At 35.9% G+C, this 22667-nt stretch overlaps 1 protein-coding gene across 1 annotated transcript in view; it reads left to right on the top strand.

The window, feature by feature from the left end:
* LOC137017017 (hepatic and glial cell adhesion molecule-like) overlaps positions 1-22291 on the top strand; it is a 29383-nt gene extending 7092 nt beyond the window's left edge. The window contains exons 7-13 of the transcript XR_010894538.1: positions 2107-2222; positions 16905-16990; positions 17359-17397; positions 20278-20357; positions 20847-20984; positions 21437-21545; positions 22140-22291. The gene's annotated coding sequence lies outside the window, so the exon portion shown is untranslated. The remainder of the gene's footprint in view (positions 1-2106; positions 2223-16904; positions 16991-17358; positions 17398-20277; positions 20358-20846; positions 20985-21436; positions 21546-22139) is intronic.
* Positions 22292-22667: the final 376 nt, after the last annotated feature.

The raw sequence follows: 22667 nt of genomic DNA, 5'->3' as shown, positions 1-22667 counted from the left end.
AGCTGTCTACAAGAGACGTGTTTAATGTGGGTTTCTTAAGCAGTGGGGTTACCCGAGCCTGCTTGAATGTGTTAGGGAAAGTGCCAGTTTGGAGAGATGTGTTGATGATGTGTGTCAGTGCTGGTAAAAGTGTGGGAGCGATGGCTTGTAGAAGGTGTGTGGGGATGGGATCTAGAGGGCAGGTAGTAGGATGATTGGAGAGGAGAAGTTTGGATACTTCTGTCTCAGTGAGGGGAGAGAATGAAGAGAGGAGGTGTGTGGCTGTGTGTGTGAATAAAGTTCAACATAAGAAGAAAGATCAACATAAGCATATATTATTTAAATACCAATGTTGTGGATCTACGTTTCTCATTATTTTTATTTTGATAAACATGACACAATAACATCGTGACTTCATGAAAAGAGCTTTAACTGTAATAAAAATACAGATTTGTGAGCATTAGTGGAACTGAAGGCGTGAAAATAAACATGAAACACGTGATCGTTGTCATGCGGTGAATCCAGCCAATCGTGAAACAGCTGTGGCTGCGTCCGAAACCGCCTACTTCTCTACTATTTAGTAGGGGAAAAGCAGTAGGCGAGCGAATAAGCATGTCAGAAGCAAAAAGAGTAGGCGAAAATTACCTGCGTGACGTACTAATTCTATGTTAAATAGAATCCGAATCATGATTCGATACACTGAATCATTTATGCTCCGATGCTTTCTGAAGCAGTGTTTTGAAATCAGCCATCACTAAATAAGTCGTTATTTTGTTTTTTTGCCGCAAGAATTAGAATTAGAATTTATAAGTATTATAATCCATATTTATAAAGCATAAACGGTTGCATTCTTTTTTTTGAAAATGACCGATGGTTTCTCTAGATAAGACTCTTATTCCTCGTCTGGTATCATTTAAAGCTCTTTGAAGCTGCAATTTGGACCTTCAACCTGTTGGTAGCCATTGAAATCCACTTTAAGGAGAATAATCCTAGAATGTTTTCCTCAAAAACCTTAATTTCTTTTCGACTGATGAAAGAAAGACATGAACATCTTGGATGACATTGGGGTGAGGAAATTTATCAGGAAAAGTGTATTTAAAAGTGGACTAATCATTTAACAAGAACTGTGCCTGTGGTCTTCCATTTCCTCACTATGTTCCTCACAGTGGACACTGACAGCTTATATCTCTGCGATAACTTTTTGTAGCCTTCCCCTAAACCATAATGTAGAACAATCTTTGTTTTCAGGTCATTTGAGAGTTGTTTTGAGGCCCCCATGTTGCCATTTTTTCAGAGGAGAGTCAAAGAGAACAACAACTTGCAATTGGGCACCTTAAATACCTTTTCTCATGATTGGATGCACCTGTCTATGAAGTTTAAGGCTTAATGAGCTCACCAAACCAATTGTGTGCTCCAATTAATCAGTGCTAAGTAGTTACATGTATTCAAATCAACAAAATGACAAGGGTGCCCAAATTTATGCACCTGTCTAATTTTGTTTTGATGCATATTGCACATTTTTCTGTTAATCCAATAAACCTCATTTCACTACTGAAATATTACTGTGTCCTTCAGTTATTTGATGGATCAAAATGAAATGCTGATCCAAACACCCAAATATTTATAAATGAAAATCATGGAAATTGTCAGGGGTTCCTAAACTTTTGCATACAACTGTATATGCTGGAGTTTAGTCATTTTAATACTTTAGTTTATTCTTCTTCCCAATATGACATATGACATAATACACTCATATTTTGACTGTTTAATAAAACTTGAATTGTCATAAATATCAAATATTGTGCAAATACTTCAGTTTTGGCCACTACTGTACATGATTAATCTTTAATCTGTTTGGTTGTTGATTATTTTCATAATCTCTTTCATCAAGTAGTTGTTGTAGCTCTAGTTAATTTAAGTTTGTTTTGATCATCAGAAATAATTTAAGAAAACGTGTGTTGCTGAGGCTTCGACAAAACCTGATGATTTGAAGATCTTGATTTACAAGATCAGTGTCATTCATTTTATTTATTTATTTATTTTACATGTGATTTAGTCTTTTTACTTGGTGCGGGGTCTAAACTATTTATTATTCATCTCACATCATGTCTTGTTTGTTTTTGTCAGAACTACCAGAAAGCATCTGGAAGGAGAGGACAGAGAGATCCAGTGATCCCTGCAGAAAGAAACATCAGGGTTCCCACGAGTCATGGAATTTCTGGAATATCATGGAATTTTAAAAGGTCTGTTCCAGTCATTGAAAGTCAGGGAATTTTATATACTTTTTTGTCCAAGTCATGGAATATCAGGGAATTTTGTTTGTCACTTTAAATTTAAGTTTCCTTATCAAAATGTAATTTTTCTACCATTTGTTTTTTATCATGTTGTTTTTTTACATAGGCTAGTTAGGCTTTTTTTCAGTGGCATTTTATTCCCTTCCTGCTCACCAACTGTCAATCACTTAAGTCAAACGCAGTCACCTGTACCTGTTAACTAAAGCAAATATGCCAGGAAAATGTACATTTCAAGAGCTTTGGCTACAAAATGACCACTTCAAAGACTCCTAACCAGCCACGACACGACAAAGGATTCTATTTTTGAAATTGTTTCTACATTTCTGAGATTTTACAGCTATCAGTTCAGGTCATAGAGAGGGAACAAGGACATAAATGCACAATGACAAGTATGTATTACTTACAGTTTGAACGTTGTTGGTTTCTTTAATTTCTTTTCAAAATCTGAGGTCTAAATTATCCATTGTTGCTCACATAGTGGCTATTAAAGTCATGCAAAATGATATTCAAGCTCAAACCATTTTAGTATTAGGCAAAGCTCAAACAAGTCTATTTCATGACAAAGATTGTATAAGTCACTCAGTATGTATTTTGAATAATGTTTTATGGTTTAATTTTGTTTAGTTTAATTTAGTTAGGTTAGTTTTTCGCTGTTATCATTGGTTGTAATTTATGATTGATTTTGTCGTCTTGTAGCTTTGTGACTTCTGGTTAGGAGGACATGGTAAAAAAAAAAAAAAAAAGCGCACTGTAAGCATTCTTTTCACTGCACACGACATTAGGATACGATTGTCGAATTTCGCCCCCTATAGTGGCAGTCGCACAGAATTTTCAAATTGGTCCTGTGTAGCAAAAACTACATGTGAAAAAATAAAAAGACTGAATGGTGAACTTGATGACAAACAGAAAATCCTGTAGAGCGTTTAACCCCTGAAACCATAAACAATATAAATTAATTTCTGTAGAAATAGTACAGAATAATATCAAAGTGGATTTAATGGGTAAAAGCACAAAAACGTAGTGTATTTAACTTAGTTTTGTACTAAAAATGTCTGTGCACAAGTAAATAAAGCTTGCAAATGGATGGATTTAAAATACTGTCTGTGGCTGATTTTTGTCTGCTCAGTGCTCAGCACAACAGCGGCCTGTTCATTCTAGGTCATGGAAATTTAATGATTTAATATTTCTTTTAGACCTGATGGACATGAATAAGAAAAGAAAACCAGAAGCTAAAAAATCTGTCAAAAAAACATTTCACATGTAAATCAAGGCTGAAGTTTCACATGAGGATCCACAGCGGAGAGAAACCTTACACCTGTGATCAATGCGGGAAGAGTTTCTCCGTTCTGAAATCACATCGTTTTCACAATAATTTCATAATTATATTGTTTATTAAATAAAATAATGTTCCCAGAATGTTAAAGGAAGGTTTTTGAATAGCCTAAATATAACAATCCCTAATAGTTATTTTTAAATTTTGTTTTTGCAACTATAAAATAATGTTCCCAGAACGTTGCAGGGTAGTTATTTTTAACATAAACAGCTCATACAGGATGTTTCCTTATGGTTATTTTTAGGTTATTGTTTTTATAACCATGTAAACTAACCATTCAATTAAAATATTGCAGATGTTTTTGCATAATGACATAGAGAGAGCTCTGAAATTAGTTTATGCAGCATTTAATAAAATGTAGCAATTAGATAAAAAAAGCACATTATAATGTTAATGTGAAACTCACAGAAATGATAAATTATTGGGTTTGTTTCTGTCTTCATGAACTGTGCTTCATGTGCCCTCACTTTCTCTTGTCTTAAACAGAAAGACACAAACTCACACAATTTAAAAATTAACATTTTGTTTTACTGGCTGAATAATATTTGTTTAATAAATAATAGTTCACCACACATGACTGACACATGAATGAGATTACTGTCCGTCAAAATAATTAACCGTTTCACTCTTGATATCCAGCATCATATGTACGTCAAAGAGTTTGTTCTAGTCAGTTTGATGTTCATTCAGTTTGATGATCTTCATGAAGTCAAAACAATGACTATGGACTTTAAACAACACACATTCTTTACTAAATAAACTAAAAATGATTACTCATTTCACCACAGCTTTACACAACCAGCAGAAAGAGAGCAGGCAGAATAAAGATAAGCAACATGTAACAGTTTCACTGTTGCTGTCCATTGGTCACAACTTAATTTAGCAATTTCTAGTATTGCATTAGTATTGCATCCTTCTCATGAGCATTTGATCATTTTACTATTCAGTATAAGTTGAATTTCTTTTTATGGCCCATTTTAACTGTAAAATTAAACCTATTTAATAATTATATTTATTTTGTTTTACTGATAAATGATTAAATACAAAATTAATAGTAGTTATTAAGATTAATGTTGTAAGGCCGCCTAATGGGTCCAATGACAGTTTCCCACAGGACGGGGAAGGTTTACGCGTGTATGCCTTTTCAGCGTCCCTATGAAGTTCACTTAATTTCACTCGTTTAATCTGACTCCAATTTCAAATGATTATTACTCTTAGGTTGTGTTTCCAATTAGAAATTAATCATTTGTTATGTATTAATTTAGATATTTGATTATTCTGGGGATCTCTTATTTTCAGTTATTCGTTCGTTATAGACCCATCATCGCTTAGAGAATTTCGCATCGGGCGATTGCGTTCTCATGGACATAAATTCGCCAGTTTATTCTTAATCAGAGGGTGCAGAGTTTACTAATGCATTTAAGTTAAACCGCCACATGCTTGTTTATACAAAAACACAGTTTTCTTAGTCACGGTACTGCAACTTGCTAAGTCAATAACAGACAAACTCAAGAAGTCTCATGATGTGCTACATGCTCCTTTCATGAGGCTCCCTAGCTTGACTTGCCCTGAAGCAGATTTACGGAAATGACGGACTCTGATAATCTACTAGTCATAATGATTTCAGATGAATCCAGAGTATCAGAGTATCAAATATAACATTTTATTTGTCAAGTAAAAACATATCATGCCAATTACATTACAGTTAGATAAGTAGAAGCCAATTCAGAAATAATAAATGCATAACATCAATGACTCAAAGAAATGCATATACACACAGTGGTGGACTAGTGTTTGAAGACACTTGTCCATCACTGCATGGGGGTCTCTGACTACAGAACCCAGACTGCTTTGCACTTTACTTTTTATACCAGACCAGAACAAAAGGGTTGTAAATATTTACTACACCAACACCTGTTTTGGGGGAGAGAGGAATGAGTTTTCACAAAAGGCACCACCCAAAAGTTTAGTTTTCAATCTTCTTCATAATACCAGTGACTGCTGTGAAATTGAGACCATCTAACCACTCGCACTGAGACAAATAAAATGATACCAAACATGAAAAGGGAAAAACAATAGATACACAAGTTACATTATATGTTTTGAATAACTTTCAGTGACTTGAGCCAGAGGAAGGGGAGGTGTGTGTGTGTGTGTGTGTGTGTGTGTGTGTGTGTGTGTGTGTGTGTGTGTGGTGGGGGAGGCGTTGTCCTTTTGGGGTTAGGAGAAGGCGTTGTCCATTGCTACTTCTTTGAGATCTTCTTTCCAGATTAAAGTTTTATTACTTTATTGCAGGACGCTTTATCTCAGTTTTTGTTTAGCAGGAAAATCAAGTCTTACAATGTTGTTTGGTAAAATGTCCTTGTAAAAATATAAACTTTCATAATTATTGTGCATGCACTGTAATACAGATGAAGAAATAATAAAGTTGGGTTGCTGAATATATGATCCCTTTCTTCAAAATCACTCTTTGTAAATGATATGATTATAGATTGTAACCTAGATGTGCTGTGTTTGACAGAAACCTGGCTCAAACCAGACAATTACATTACTTTACATGAGTCTAAAACCCAAGATCATGAGCCTCATCTGAAAGGCAAAGGTGGAGGTGTTGCAGTAATTTATAGTAATATCTTCAGTATTACTCAAAAGTCTAGTTTCAAATATAATTCTTTTGAAGTGATGGTGCTTTATGTCAGTGGTTCCCAACCACATTCCCAGAGGCCCCCAGTACTGCACATTTTGCATGTTTCCTCAATTAAACACACCTGATTCAGGTCATCAGCTCATTATAGCGACTTCAAGACCTGAAATGGGTGTGTCAGACAAAGGAGACTTGCAAAATGTGTACTGTTGAGGGGCCTCCAGGAACGTGGTTGGGAACCACTGCTTTATGTAACACTATCTAGTGTAAGTGATAAGTCCCATTTGACATTTGTGCTTGCTACTGTATACAGGCCATCAGGACACCATACAGACTTTATCAAAGAATTTGCTGATTTTCTATCAGAGTTAGTACTGGCTGCAGATAAATGTGTAATTGTTGGTGATTTTAATATCCATGTAGATAATGAAAAACATGCATTGGGATTGCCATTTTCAGACATTATATACTCTATTGGTGTTAGACAACATGTGTCAGGACCCACTCATTGTCATAATCATACTTTAGATCTAATATTGTCACATCGTTGAAATTCTGCAGCAGATCGATGATGCTTATTTTTCGGCCCTCTTAGAAGAAAACAAACACAACCCTAGGTATTAATTTGATACAGAGGATAAAATAATGAGAAATAAAGCTTAATAGTTAAACACAGATGGCACTTGCAAGATTGTTAATAGTAGAAAAAATTATAAACATGTAACCGTTTTTTTTTTTTTTTTTTTTTAGAAAGAAATAGTATCTGTGAGGATTTCCAGTCAGGATTTAGACCGTACCATAGTACTGAGACTGCTCTCATTAGAGTTACTAATGATTTGCTCTTATCATCAGATCGTGGTTGTATCTCTCTATTAGTGTTACTGGATCTTAGTGCTGCATTTGACACTATCGATCACAATATTTTTTTGAATAGACTCGGAAATTACGTTGACCTTAGTGGAATTGCATTGGAATGGTTCAAATCATACTTATCTGGCCGTTATCAGTTTGTAGTAGTAAACGAAGAGTCATAAATGTCATATTGATCCAGTATGGAGTACCATAAGGCTCAGTTCTAGAACTGTTGCTTTTCACCCTGTACATGAAGCATGACATTAACCTTGTCACAGAACTGTAAGAGAGGACTAGGGATGCACCAATCCTTTTCACTTCCGATACGATACCTGGGATTCAGTATCGGCTGATACCGATCCGATATTCATGTAATAATAAAAAAGTGCTAAATTACCAAATGAACTGGGATCATTCTTTTGTGCACAATATCAGGCTTGACTTAAACATTACTTTCCTTACCTTGTAAAACAAAATAACAAACAGACACAAATGTAGTAAATTATTTATTAAATAATTGTGCATCAGTGCAACAACTGTAAATAAACCAATAGCTTCACTGAAACATTCAACAGGAGTCCAGCTGATTCCTTAATCTATGACTCATGGCTTGTTTTTCATGAATGTTTGAGTCATACATGACATTAACTAAATATATTTATATATAAATATACCTACTATAAAATTAAAAGACATTTCTTTCAAATTTATAGAGTTTTTTTAAAGAGGCAGCAAGCAACATATGATAGATAGGACAGAACAAAAAAAAATGCTAATAACAATCTTTCATTGCGCAACAGTATTATAATATGAACGGCTCCCATTGTCAGGTTTGGGTTGATGGATGAGAGCGAGGACTCAATATGCAGGTAAATGGACAGGAAATGAGGGAGGACAGGTGGGGCAAATCAACCAATAATGAGGTAACAAGGTGGGCGGGGTCAAGACAATAGACATGAGAGCACATAGAAACACATGACAAGCCATGTGCTCACACCAAACATAACAAAAAACAAGCACAAAACCAGACATGAACACACAGCTAATGAGAGAACCCATAAACCACGTGTTCACACAAAACAAGACAACGAGAGAACTGACCAGGCGCTTCACAAAACACGAGACAAGAACGCACGGCAAGTGAAAGAACACTCAACCGTGCGCTCACAATAAAGACAGGACAGGGAGTGTCCGAATCCCAACACGAAACCGAAACTGAACTAGACATGAGTGCCGGGATCCGAACGCCACGCTCCCAACATGAAACAAGACACGTGGACAAGAGAGCGCACGGCCCGAGAACAAATGTTAGGGTCAAGGGTATAGCTCTCAACTAAAGCAAACAGTGATCACCATAATGGTGAATGCAAACTTTTTATTTTCAATAAAACATCAAAACCTGTTAATTCCCAACAATAACTTCTGTACAGGTATGAAAGAAACATGTTTGTAAACTGGTTTCACACTCAGTGTGAAAGGGTCAAAAGGCTGTGGCTTCATATTAGTTGTAGTTCTTTTGTTTAACTTTTTTTTGTTCTTGTTTCTCTGTCTTTCAGTGATTCTGCTTGTTAAGAGCAGGTGTGCTAACAGATACTGCTAAATACTTTACATTGAGCCTATAATGAGCCATGTGAGACATTTTAAATCTATTCATAATAATATAGATATGAATACAGTTTGACACTGGACACACACTCCTTCCTTTCCCCCTGACTCAAGTCACCGATGTTCTCCGAATATTCTATGTATAATGTATCTTGTGTATCTATATTTTTCCTTTCATGTTTGGTATCATTTTATTTGTCTCAGAGTGATTGGTATAATGGTCTCAATTTCACAGCAGTCACTGGTATTGTGCAGAAGATTGAAAACTAAGGAAAATTCTGTCCTCCTTTTGGGTGTTGAAAAACCGACTCCTCTCTCCCCTAGAACAGGTGTTGGTGTAATAAATATTTACAATCCTTTTGTTCTGGTCTGGGTATTTAAGGGAAAGTGTCGAAGCAGTCATGTGGGATCTTCTGTAGCCAGAAACCCTCATGCAGTGATGGGTGAATGTCTTAAAAACATGAATCCACCACTGTGTGTTTGCACTTCTTACTCTTAGAGTCATCTTTGAGCAACTGATGTATTTATGATTTCTGAATTGGCTTCTAATTGGTCATTTGTGTATTTGACATGATACATTTTAACCTGACAAATAAATGTTACATTTCGATTTATTCTGAACTCTCCTGAAATCATTATGACCAGTGGATTATGGGAGGCTAAAGGCTGATTTATACTTCTGTGTCGAGTGTGAGTCGTCGCTACTGCGTGAGTTTATGTGCTATTTACCTGTTGCAAAGAAATGTTATTTGCTAGTTAAAGCCATATAAAGATGTTTGAATGCTGCTTAGAAATCCTTAAAATGGTGTTAATGTAGAAACAAATGTATTTGACTTGACTCAGCATGAGATGAGCAAAAGTTGTGAAAGTTAAGTTCCTGAATTTAATGTTTTGTAACCAAGAACAGAGCTTATCGAGAGGATACACGGGGTGAAGAAAACGTGTTGAAATCACCAGCGGAGATGAGATAGACGAAGACTACAGTGAAGAAGAGCAAGAGTGCTAGAAGAAGAAGAACATGAGTAAAAAAAATAATCCAACAAATTTTAGAGAGTTTTTGTACCTTCTTCAGAGACCTCAGTTTGTCCTACTTTAGATCAGTTTGTCCTAGATGAGAAATACAGTTTAGATGAACTTTATGCATCAGCATTATTTCAGTGGCTGACATTCATGTGAACATTTACTTTATGGAACCACAGATGAATCTGAAATCTGATCATTTGCACTTCTTCTCTTGAACCTTTGTGCAGTTTTAATCTGATTCACTTTCCATTTATCATTTTACTAAAGTTTCAAGACTGTCCTCATGAAAACCCTCAAATGAAATTACTAGCAGGGGCATGTACCAAACAGGAAGTGGAGCTGTTTTATAGAAATACCTTTGCATATAGATATTGTAAGTATCAATGCCACAGTCAACTAAGAATACCACAAAAGTTTAAAAATCATGTTATCAAAATCTCCTGGAGGCGTTAAAAACTGCATGTCATGTTTGCAATTGGTTCAAGCCACATTTACCTTCAGATCTTTATTTGTTAAAGAGACTGTCCATGTCCTGATCAATGGCTTGTTTAGTGTGACTCAAAATGAGAAATAACTGAATGATGTCTTTGTGTTTAATGCATGAATCTGGAGTAAAAGATTCACACTTGCATGATCAGAATCAGCTTTCTCACTTGTTTTCTGCTGATATCAACTGAGAATCAGCATCCCAAACGGGATCGGCGTGGGTGGGAGTATGATCCGTGATCTGAAACAGATTCACTAACAGCTTTCACAAGCGCAAAACTTGCATTCTCATGCTAATTTACCCTGTTTAGTATATCTGAACAATTGTGATATTACTTCTGTGGTGTTTTTTCTGAGAGTCATGTGATTTAGAGAGATCAGACATATCAGTAACATGCAGATCCTTTCTGATTGGCTGACACGCACCTTACGTAACATGAGTACACTTATTTAAGCCCACAATGTAGTGGAAAAATAATACATCAAGAGTTCAAGAAAAGACACATCTCTGATATACTATCCAGCAGAAACACTCAGTTTGCTGTTCGGAGCACATTTCCTGAGGTTTGAATTTTCTACATTTACATTATTTCACTTTTAGCCGACTAAAACCCATTTAGTCATTTTTGATTTGTGGGGCATTCTGGGAATATTAGTTCTGTTGGAACATTCCCAGAACAGAGCTTAGATTTTATTTTATTATTTGGTTATTCAGAATGTAGATTATGTTTTATGTTGTTCAGTGAATTAATGATGCTAAAATGCTCAATGCAGAAATGCTTAACATGTTTTAATGCATTCAACAGTAGCCAGGGGCGTAAATCGCGGGGGGAACGGGGGGGACATGACCCCCCTTATCTGAGTTCTGTCCCCCCCAAAAAATATAATTAAATACCACTCTAAGTATTGTAAATAAATGATATATTTTTAAAATAATTGTGTAAGAATTAAAGCAATACAAACGCAAACAGGCGTTTTAAGTTTAGAAACATTTTGAGTCACCCCTCCCTTGCCTCACAGTGGTTTGGTCCACCGCGCACGTCACACTCGTGCGTGTAGAAATCCGGCGGCGCCGGCGGGAGAGAAGACAGACGGTAGTTGAGAGGAGCTCTAGTAAGTCGGCTGTTAAGGCTATTTTATTCAAAAACATCGGATGGAGTGGTTATTTTTGCTTTAATGATGACGACGCTGAGTAATTAGTCATAACAAAAAAAGCAAGATGATAACATGATTTTTTTTTTCTCCGTGAGCTATTTTAGCAATTATAATGTTACCTAGCGTGTTTGGTAGCTTGTTTACAATAGTTTGTTGGATACTATGTCAACCCACACCAACAACAATTATCCGTGTGATAAGAATATGTGAGCTGTAATAAGGCTAGAAGATTTACTGTGTGTTGGGTTTTGCTCAAAGTATATTCATCGTATTTTGGTGACTTGGTTGTAAAAAACTTCAAAAATATTCCAATAAATAAATGATTTTGAATATTTTGGTCAATTTAGTAAGTTTTTTTTTATTGAACCAAAGAGAACATTGAGCATAATGGCAGTCTACATGCTACACTAATAATAGTTGTAAGGTTTTCTTCTGTGTAACATTACGTTACATATATCCTTTATAAGTAAAATTGTGGCTGTATTATTTGTGTCCCCTTCAAAAATTGCTCTTGAGAAATTTTATGTTTATTGTCCCCCCCTACTGTCCGATGAAATTTACGCCCCTGACAGTAGCTAATGTTGGAGGATACACCTCATCAATGATGCAAGATCCAGAACATGATTAATTCATTTTGAAAAGTGATTATTTTTGGAAGACTTTTATTTTTGACGGGTGTTGAGGCTGTTGCACATAGAAGTGTGTGTTGAGTCGTGTTGAGAAGGTTACCTCAATGAAGTTAAGTCGGTTAGCCCCTGACCCTTAAGTCGGGGCTTAAGTCGGTTAAAGGATATAATCACTGTTTTTGTGAACTTTGACCCGTTTCACATGTTTTTTTCTTCGTATCGTTTATTCCCGTGGATTGCATTAGCTGCTGGAGTGACGCAACACCATAACTGTCATTGGATATAAAGTACAAATCTGCTTGATTAGAGACATTTGAAAATATTTGTTACATTTTTTAAATATTTGTTACTTTTGTACTTCTTACGTTTTGATTGAGAAGCAGTCGTGGATTAATTAGATGCACAGATTGCAATTATCTTGGCCGATTGCAATATTTTTTTGTAAGTGTGACCTGCCAGTGCTGATTTTTTCCAGTTCTGATTTTCTCTCTAAGAACTATTATTGACAGCATAACACAAATCTTGTGTTTTGTCTTTTGTTAAAAAAAACCACCTGCATCTGTGTCCTTCCTTCTCAGAATCCTGACAGAGACAGCCCTATGTATGGACAGGCAAATATGTTGGCTTGTAAATGATATATGTGTACAGATGATGTTAAAATAACACTTTATTTCTCTTTCACCACTTGTGGTGTAAATATAGTAATGCTACAATGAAAAAGCTCCAGTTGGCATGTAATGATGCTTTAAGAATTTAGCTTAAGTTCCCAATGTGGACAAGTGAAAGCCAGATGTTTGTATCTAATAATCAGAGCCGGCCCGTTATATAGTCAGTATAGGCAAATGCTAAGGGCGCAATCTCGCTAGGGGGCGCTAAAGAGGTCGGATGCGTGGACAGGGGCGGATCTACCGGGGTGGCATCTGCCACCCTAAAGAAAAAGCTTTGCCACCCCATCTGCCACCCTAAAATTATCACAGAATAAAATATGTAAGCATTGTTTCAAGTACTGCTTTTCAGGAGCGGTGCTTCAATATGATGACCTAAAAAAATTGCGTAACGCAAAGTAATGGCAAGAAAACGTCTTTCAATAAACTGTGGTTGCACGCAGCGCGCCCATGTGTAGTCAGCTTCATTAACAAATGACTCTTATGAAACGGTTCTTCAAAAACACAGCGCAGCCAAGTTCACTTACGATTTTTTTTCCCATATTTGTACGTGAATCGGAAAATTACTGCTTCCCGGCTAACTCAGAAGTCCTGTGAGAATGTAATCCCATCCGAATAAGTTTTTGGCGAGCTGATTCAGCGTCCGCCCGCTCCACTTTCATCATGGATAAAGGTATATTTGCCATCCGACGAACCAATAACCTGCTTAGGGATATAATCTTGTGTCAGAAGACAAATACACTGCTATAGTACTGTATACTGTAATGAAATTTAGCCAAATGTGCAGAGGATGCTGAATTTACTATTACTGCAGTTGACAGTGTACTGTATTGTGGTGCATACCAAGTTCATACTTATTTTTCTCATGCTTTTCATCTACTGCAAGATCAATTTATAATAGTAAAATGAAAAAGAGGTATTTTTGTTACCGTGTTATATGAACTGATCACTCACTGGGCAGTGCAGTAGTCTGTGTATTTGTTATGTTTTGTGTGTCATCTGATGCCAACGTTTGTTTTTTTCAGACAAGAATACGTTTTTGACTAGAACATTTTATTTTGACCTGGACATTTGAGGTTCGTACAAGTTGGTGTATAGTTTTGATATTGTGTTTAGTTTTGAGAAAATGTTGAATTGTTTCATGAATTGTGCATTAGCAATCAAGAAAATCAATAAGACTAAAAAGTTTGAAAGACAAATTTATGCTGGCTTGTCATAAAGCCAACTTAAAGTCTTGTTTAAGAAAAACATAAAAACTTTGTCCAGTTAGGCCAGAATATAGATGTTCTGGGTGATTGCTAAAGTGTTGCTAGGTGGTTGCTAGGAGATTCTGAGTGGTTGCTAGGCTCTTGCTATGCAGTTGCTGATGTGTTGCTAGAGTATGTAGTGCATCAGTATGTCTAGTGTACGCAGGGGCGTAGGAGCCATTATACGTGGAGGGGACAATTTAAGTTTTGTCCCCCTCACTATTTCCCAATGTCAGATTTTGTTTTGCATTGCCTGCCTATCTCTGCCGATTTCAGAGTCTCCAAATTAATCCATTCTGCAACTTTTAAATGCATAATTAAATTTTTAAAAACGAAATTATAGGATTAAGTGCAGGTTCCGAAAGTTGGTCGTTTTGTCGCTATGGTTACACACACACACACACACACACACACATGCACAGTTGGCGGTGCGCTCAAAGTCTGTCAGTTGTGCAGTTACAAAAAATCTCCTGAAAAACGCGTCATTTCGCTGTAAGGTTTTGATGGCGTCATTTATTTATAAGGAGGGCAACACTCCAGTCCAAAAGGTGGGGATAAAAAATATACCCCCGGTGACGCCACAAACCACAAACAAAGCATAAAATACAAAAAATAAAAATCTTTTTTTAAAACATCGCCAAGTAAAACGTTGCGTTTATATAGAACTGTCTCTTTATGACCAAAACAAACGGGACACTTTTCAGACGCGCATTCCGACTTCGCCTCAGCGCCAGGCGCAAACGAGCGCGGAAAAGGTGCAGACGAGGGAGCTTCAGTTGAACAACGGTGAACTGCGGTCAGATGAGATGTTGTCAGGCTATGTCAGTAGACTCAGAAAAATTAAAATCTGCTCAATCTTCCGTTATGCGCCGGTGTCGTGCCGAAAACTGATCGTCTGCCGAAAATGGGAGCGCTTCTAAAATGAGCATTTTTATCAAGGTTTTATGATTATGTTCAGTTATTTCACTTTAATGGCAATGAAAATGACCTATTAATTGCCATTAAAGTGAAATTACTGAACCTAAACATCCGATCTTGATAAAAATGCTCATTTTAGAAGAAAATTTCAGATGGCACTTAGAGGCTCTGAACTTTTCAGCAGGTGTAAAACAGCAATTTATGTTTTTTTTTTTATTTATTTATTTTTTTTTTTTTACCATTTAAAGGTGTTACAACAGGTAAAAAGGATTGAATGAGGTATAATCTGTCAAATATAACAGCCATGAATGAAATCAAGTCATTTTGAGTCAGAAAGAACAGTTTACTCAATAAATAGAGGCTGTAATCACTTTTCGGCAGGTGTAAAACTGTATTTAATTGGTTGTATTTACCATTTAAAGGTATTTCAACAGGTAAAAACAACTGGATTGCTTGGCACAAAGCAAGTAAAATAGGCTTCTGTTATTCAAGTAAAAATCATGCTCGATTAAGCAATAAACGGCAAATTAATTAAATGAATAATTTCGATTAAACCGTTACAGAAAAAGTTTCTTTGCTTTTAGCACGGACATATTACCACGGACACAGAGTTATATGTATTTGCAGGTTATGGCTGTTTGATCATGATAAAATCAGCTGTAGACGTGTAGAAACAGGGGCGATACCCTTTATACATGCTGTGCGCGCTCCCGCGGACGGCAGTCAGTTTTCGGCAGACGATCAGTTTTCGGCACGACACCTGTGCGCGCTGCATAATTACTTTATTATAGCTTATATAAAGCGCGAAAGAAACGAGCAGCACCGTCGTTGATCTGTTGTAAGCTAAGTCATTAAATTACCAAACATGCGATTAAAGCTGCCTCAAAACTGTGCATGCATGTATTTGTTGATATGGTTTTAAAGCTATTGTTATCCAATATGTTGGCCTTAAAACGTCTTAAAAATGCACATATGTACACCAGGGAAATCTAAATTCTCTCGGGGGAGCATGCCCCCGTACCCCCCTAGCAAACTACATTTTCTGACCTCTGTAATTATGAAACGCTGCGTACAGCTCAGCTTATATTCTATCTAATGAAATCTGAGGTAAACGTGTATTTCTACAAATGTGCGCACTTTAGTACCTACTAAGTTTGTATGTATGCACTGTTATCAAAAATAAATGGGACAAACGCGATTAAATGGGTTTGTGTCTCGTTTTTCTATTAATAACTACCGATTGATTTTGCATTTCTATCAGAAATTAAGAATTATTAGTGTAATTGTAGTGTTTCAAATATCTAAGCTATCTAATAGCCTACTTCAAATCTCAAGGTTAAGAAGATTTTTTGTAAAAATATAAAAGCTTAAAAATGTAATGTAATTTGTAAAATTCTGTAATAGCTTCCAAAAATAGTATATAGCTATAGCTAAACCACTGTGGTTTTTTAACAAATAAAAAAATAAATAAAAACTTTTCAAAACATCCCCCCCCTGTTTATTTTTTCACAAATCGCATATATATATATATATATATATATATATATATATATATATATATATATATATATATATGTATATATATATATATATATATCAATCCGGGGAATTTCCCCTGAACCCCCCTGGGATTTACTGTCCCCCCCAGGGTCAAGTTCGCTCCTACGCCCCTGAGTGTACGTCAGCTTGTATGATAATCTCCACGACCCTACCTGTTACTCTAGCTAGTGATGGACAGATCGAGGCTTCGTGAAACACTGAAGCAGTTGAAGCAAAAGTGTCATAATGTGTCGAGGCTTTGAAACAATCTGACACCTGTCTCCATGGTTGTGATGGATTACATGATCCCAGATGAGGAATAAGGGTCTTATCTAATGAAACGATTGCTCATTTCCTTAAAAAAACCCAAAAACAAATCTTCTCTTTAACCATAAATGCTCATCTTGCACTGGCTCTGTGATCCACCAAATACAAACTATATAAAAACATTGTTTGTACACATTGCTCTACTGGTTCATGTCACAAAAATACAAATCTTTGTAATAATTATTTGTGTATAATTGTGTTTTAAATCTAGTCAGAGTTCCAGTGTTCTCTGAGAAACGATGGCGGTCTGGACTGTCTATCTGTCTCTCGGTCTTCTGATCGCTTTGAATGCTTCAGGTAAAACTATTATTCCACGTCTCACATCATAACTGTTATTTTAACATGAATTGAAGCACATCTGGGACTCTGTAATGACGAATCAGAAGCAGAAATGATCTAATACAGTATGTGCACCTGAGTAATTATTAATTCTAATTATTATTTATTTAATTATTTAATTATTATGATAATATTAAGACAATAAAACAACAATAATTATATCAATATATCAGCTAAAGTTGTTGATTCTTGTGAATGATATTATATCATTAATTTTGACAATAATATACAACACCAAATATGCCTGTTAATTTGCAGTTTATATTTATTAGTAGTTGTAGTAGCACCAGCAGTTCTGTTTTAATGTGTATTTCTTTCTTTTTAAGTGGAAACGCGTCCTGTTGAAAAGAATAAAAATTGTGGCAGTAAGTCTTGTCTTGCCTTTGTTTATTTAAGGTACACTATGTAGCTTTATTGTTCAAAATAAACAAAATTTAAATAATGAGTCAATACATCATCAATCCTTCTTACAAAACATGATTCACTGATTCACTATGGTAAGTCTATTAGAAGTGTTTATATTTTAGACACCGAACAGAATAGAGAGGAGAGTCTGCGGGAGAATGTGACAGAGCTCGTAATAAAACAAGAATCAACATTAGCTCGGCTTTAGCAGCTGACGAGAACTGATGGATCTGAAATGTTTTACGGTGATTAAGGAATTTTTGAGGTATTTAATTCCAGGACCAGATAGACTGCCATATGTAGCTCCGTATCTACCAGGGTGGCTAAGAAAAAAAAAATTGCCACCCCATCTGCCACCCCAAAATTATCTCAGAATAAAATATAAATGTAAACAGTGTTTCAAGTACTGCTTTTTAGCAGCGGCGTTTCAATGTGATGACCTAAAAAAGTCAGCATAACACAAAATAATGTGTAATATGGCAAGAAAACACGTCTTCCAATAAACTGTGTTCATGACGGTTGCAGCGCGCCCATGTGTAGTCAGCTTCATTAACAAATGACTCTTATGAACCGGTTCTTTGAGAGTCAAAAACACACAGCACAGCCAAGTTCACTTACGATTTTCCCCCTATTTGTACGTGAATCGGAAAATGACTGTGTCCCGGTTAACTGGGAAGTCCTGTGAGAAATGTAATCCCATCCAAATATGTAATTGTTTGGCGAGCTGATTCACCGCCTGCTCCACTTTCATCATGGATAAATTCTTTTTGTCATCCGACGAAACAATAACATGAAATCAATAAGAAGATCTCAATCACAGAAACTAGTTAGGAAAGATTCTAAATGTATTTTATTTTTTTCTCAATTGCTAACACATTATAAGTATTACGACCCGTCTAGGTTTGATCGCAATAATTGAATGTATTAAAAAAAGAAAGAAGAATGCCTTCCCCAGTCGTCAGACCAAAACAAACAACAAAATAGATGAATAAATAAATCAACTAGATTCAAGATTCAGGAAAAACGATTAACGTTTTATTAAGATGAAAATAATTGAGTATTAAACAGTTGAGAATTTCCAGGATAACTTAAACCAGTGAGTGTATAAACTTCAGGAAGACCCAAGGCCCAAAATAACAAACAAAACAGATAATAAATAAAATAAGCAACTAACTTCCCTCAAAGTATCCAAAATCAAAATTACAACAAATTACCCTCCATACTCTAACAAAACAGAACGAACAGGATTTCAAAAGAAAAGGGCAGGTCATCCCTACAGAACACCATCACTGTAAAGTAAAAAGAATACAACAGAATCAAAAGGAATGGACAATGTGTAAGAGTGGTCTGGCGGCTGGAGAGGAGGCAGGAGAGGTGCGACTGGCCCGAAGTCGCAACAGCTCAGCTGGCAGGAAACGGAAGAGACGCTTTTAAACTCTCAATCATGTCATAACCAATCCCGGCAGAAAGAGGTGGAGCCATCCAGGAAGCACGGATTGTGATATCCTGCTTAACACCAGGAAAGCAAGGAAAGAAAAGAATACATACACATAATAGCAACAATAAAATAAATAAACCAAATAAACAATATACAGAATTACCCAATTCCGTAACAATAAGTGATTCAGTTGGCCCAGTTTCCCTAAACCATTCGTTCAGTTCTCAAAACAAAGACAACATTAGGTAGTAAAATGACACACCAGTCAAAATCTGAGAGAGAGAGCTGAAAGAATCATTTACAGGGATTTAAACTTAGTACTTTAGATGAGGGAATCTAATATTTACTAAACTAATATTTGTTACGTTTTGTGTGTCATCTGATGCCAAAGTTTGATTTTGACACAAGAATAAGTTTTTGACTAGGAACATTTTATTTTGACCTGGAACTTTTGTAGTTGGTGTACAAAAGTTGGTGTATTTTGAAATTGTGTTTATGGTTGTGAGAAAATGTTGAATTGTTTCATGAATTGTGCGTTAGCAATCAAGAAAAACAATAAGACTGAAAAGTTTGAAGGACAAATTTATGTTGGCTTGTTATAAACCCAACTTCAAGTCTTGTTTTAAAAAATGTAAGAACTGTGGTCAGTTAGTCCAGAATATAAATGTTCTGGGTGATTGCTAAAGTGTTGCTAGGTGGTTGCTAGGAGATTCTGGGTGGTTGCTAGGCTCTTGCTATGCAGTTGCTGATGTGTTGCTAGAGTATGTAGTTGATAGTGTGTTCTGGGTGAACACACACAGACATTCCCACCTCTGTTAATAACAGAAACACAAAAATTGTTTTGTTGCTCTTTAACTTGCACTAAAATGTGATTTATACCATCGAAGTAGCCTGTGTAATATTAATAAAACTGCTCCTCTCCTCAATCTGTTGATGTTTTCCATATAGTGTCTTTACTTGGTGCCTTGATGGATATTAAAATCTTATTTATTTATTAATTTCAAACAGTATATAGATTATTAGACTATTTTGTGGTAATGCATTGTTTGTGAACACAATTGTGTATGTCAGGCCATAAATCTACAAACACTATGCATGGGCGCTTGCTTTGGTGTTGCCAACCCTCATAGACCTCATGCCTTTATATAATTTTCTAGATCCGTCCCTGTGTAGCTCTCTAACAGAGTTCACTGTACAGCATCTTTTGTGAAGCGTCGCCTTCATCTCCACAGTCATGTGAAGCCAAAGCACAACTGAAACAGTGTTGCATGCCTTTTAGTTTTTTAACCAATAAAGGGCCAAAAGTTACATAGTGTACCTTTAAATGAAAGTTATTCATTTAATTACATGAAAGGTCATTAATGGTAACAACATAATAACAAACACAACTTCCATTTAACAGCCTGTGAGACAGGATGGACTGCCTATGGATGCAGATGCTTCAAGTTTTTAAATGAGCCTAAAACATGGGTTTTAGCCGAGGTATGATACATTCAGCTTCTGAAATGACATAAAATCATAAGAATATTCTTGGATTAACTCTGTAAACATCTGTGACACCTGTTAGTTATCAGAGGAAAGTCATTTCAACTTGTTCCTCAGGTTAAAATCAAGAAATGACAGTGGAGCTCCAGGATGTGAACAAACATCAGTGTGATAATACTGAAACATCTTAATGATCTGAAAATACAGACACAACACATTTCATGTTATCATGTGATGATCACTTAAAAACTTTATCTATGTAAAGTTATATCTAATCTATATACAGTATAACCAGAACCTTTTCTAGAAAAGTAGTTCCACCTCAAATGGCAGATTTTATATTTCACGGGTAAAATAATAAACAAAAAATAAACAGCACAGTGAGTAAACATTATTTCGATGGTAACTGAAGGCATGTCACAGATTTTGGAATATTAATTTAAAATAACATGTTCTTTGTGTTTGCTCATGTCTCTGCTTCTACAGTGGAGTTGTTTGTACAGTTATGTTGGGAATCTTGCTTCTGTACACAGTCATGAGGAGTACATATTCATAAAGAACCTGATTAGACGCACAACTCATGCATCAACACCTTCCTGGATCGGACTCCATAGACTTTCTCAGGTATGCAATCTTTTTTTTCATTATACTTTGTGCTACTGGGCATTTAAAGTTACATTAAAAGTCATTTAATACATTTTTCAAAATGCATGAGCATAGCTGTGTTTTTATCATATATTTTTGCTCCTCAGAACAGTTAGTTTAGTGCATTGGCAGCCATGAGAGGCACCACTCACCATGATGATTGAGTGTTTGTATTGTGAAACTCGATGTATGTAATAGTGTGGCTGATAGAGATAACTGAGTGATTAACCCTTTCTTACATAGTTTTCACATATTCTTTACTGATACCCTTTCTGTGAAACAATTTCTGTTCATTTCTGTTTAGATTTCTGACATGTTTAAAGTGGGGTTAGGGTTCATGAGGAATCATCTTTTAGATAAATAAAGATAAAACGAAGCCATGTAAAGCTGTGGACATAAACACAATGCTGTTTTTTCTCTTCTGTTCACAGCATTTTCTTTGGCTCTGGAGTGATGGAACCCATATGAGCAATAGTATATGGTCGCCTGGACAACCCAGTTACAGTAAAGATGAGCTCTGCGTTGAGATGAACTCTGTCCGTAAGTAACTTCTGTTAATGCTCATGAAATAACATGATAAATGATCCATCAATCTGAATTGTGTTAGACCATCCATCAGAAGATTAGCAGATACTGCTTCATGTCATAATGTTGTCACAGTTCCCGTGTTCCCCGGACTCCATTTCCCAGCATCCTCGTGTCTCCTCACCTGCACGCACTTCCCTTGCCTTCTCCTCATCAGCACTTATCATTGTCACCTGGACTTACTTGTTGTCACTGCATTTATATGGACTCACTCCCTTCACTCCTTGTCCGTTCTATGTTGTGTAAACGTGTATGTTTGGTGCTCCTTGCCTTTTGTTGATTAAATGTTACGTATGATTGTGGAAATCCGTATCTGCCTCATCTCTCTCACCAGTACACGTAACAAATGTATATCCAGAAGCTAAAAAATAACTTTTTCATCACAGTTAAAAATGTTTTGTGAACATTTATCACAGAAACATGTTGCTGATTGTTTTCTAGACATCAAATACTAATATTTCTGTGTCTACCATACTAAATAAACATTATTTAGTTTTTTCATAATACAAAAATGATAAAAACAACTATATTTTTTCTGTCTTTCAACAGATGGCAACTGGAATAATGTGAACTGTTTGGAAGAGAAGCCCTATGTGTGTGTGAAATGAACCAGCATTGAAGAATCAATGTAGAAGAAACAAGCTACTTTGATTCATTTACTTTCCATTAGAAATGTTTAATGGAGGCTAATAAATGTGTTAAAAAGGTTAATTTTGTTTGTTTTATTTTTATTTATTTGTTTGTGAGTGATAAGTTACTCAATTACACCTGTGAAACATCATTTTATAATTATCACTCCACGGACTCTCTCATTTCACACCAGGAGCGTTGCATGTGCCCCAGTAAAATGTTCCTAATAATTAATTTTCTGATTAGGTAGATTACAGTAAATGTCTGAAAATAGGCTTTCTGATTCATATAACATTATCATTTACATTAGATTAATTATTTAAAATATGAAGGCTGTTTGCATCGCTGAAGCAAAATCATCCAGTGCGTCCTCTCACGCCTCGCCCCCTCGCTGAACTCCTCCTCATACCTTTACTTTTCACCGCAAAATCCTGGACTTGTTTGGAG

The sequence above is a fragment of the Chanodichthys erythropterus genome, chromosome 3 (genome assembly GCF_024489055.1).
Source record: "Chanodichthys erythropterus isolate Z2021 chromosome 3, ASM2448905v1, whole genome shotgun sequence".
Taxonomy (NCBI): Eukaryota; Metazoa; Chordata; class Actinopteri; order Cypriniformes; family Xenocyprididae; genus Chanodichthys; species Chanodichthys erythropterus.
Note: the sequence above shows the minus strand (reverse complement) of the source record. Positions and strands in the feature narration are given on the sequence as shown.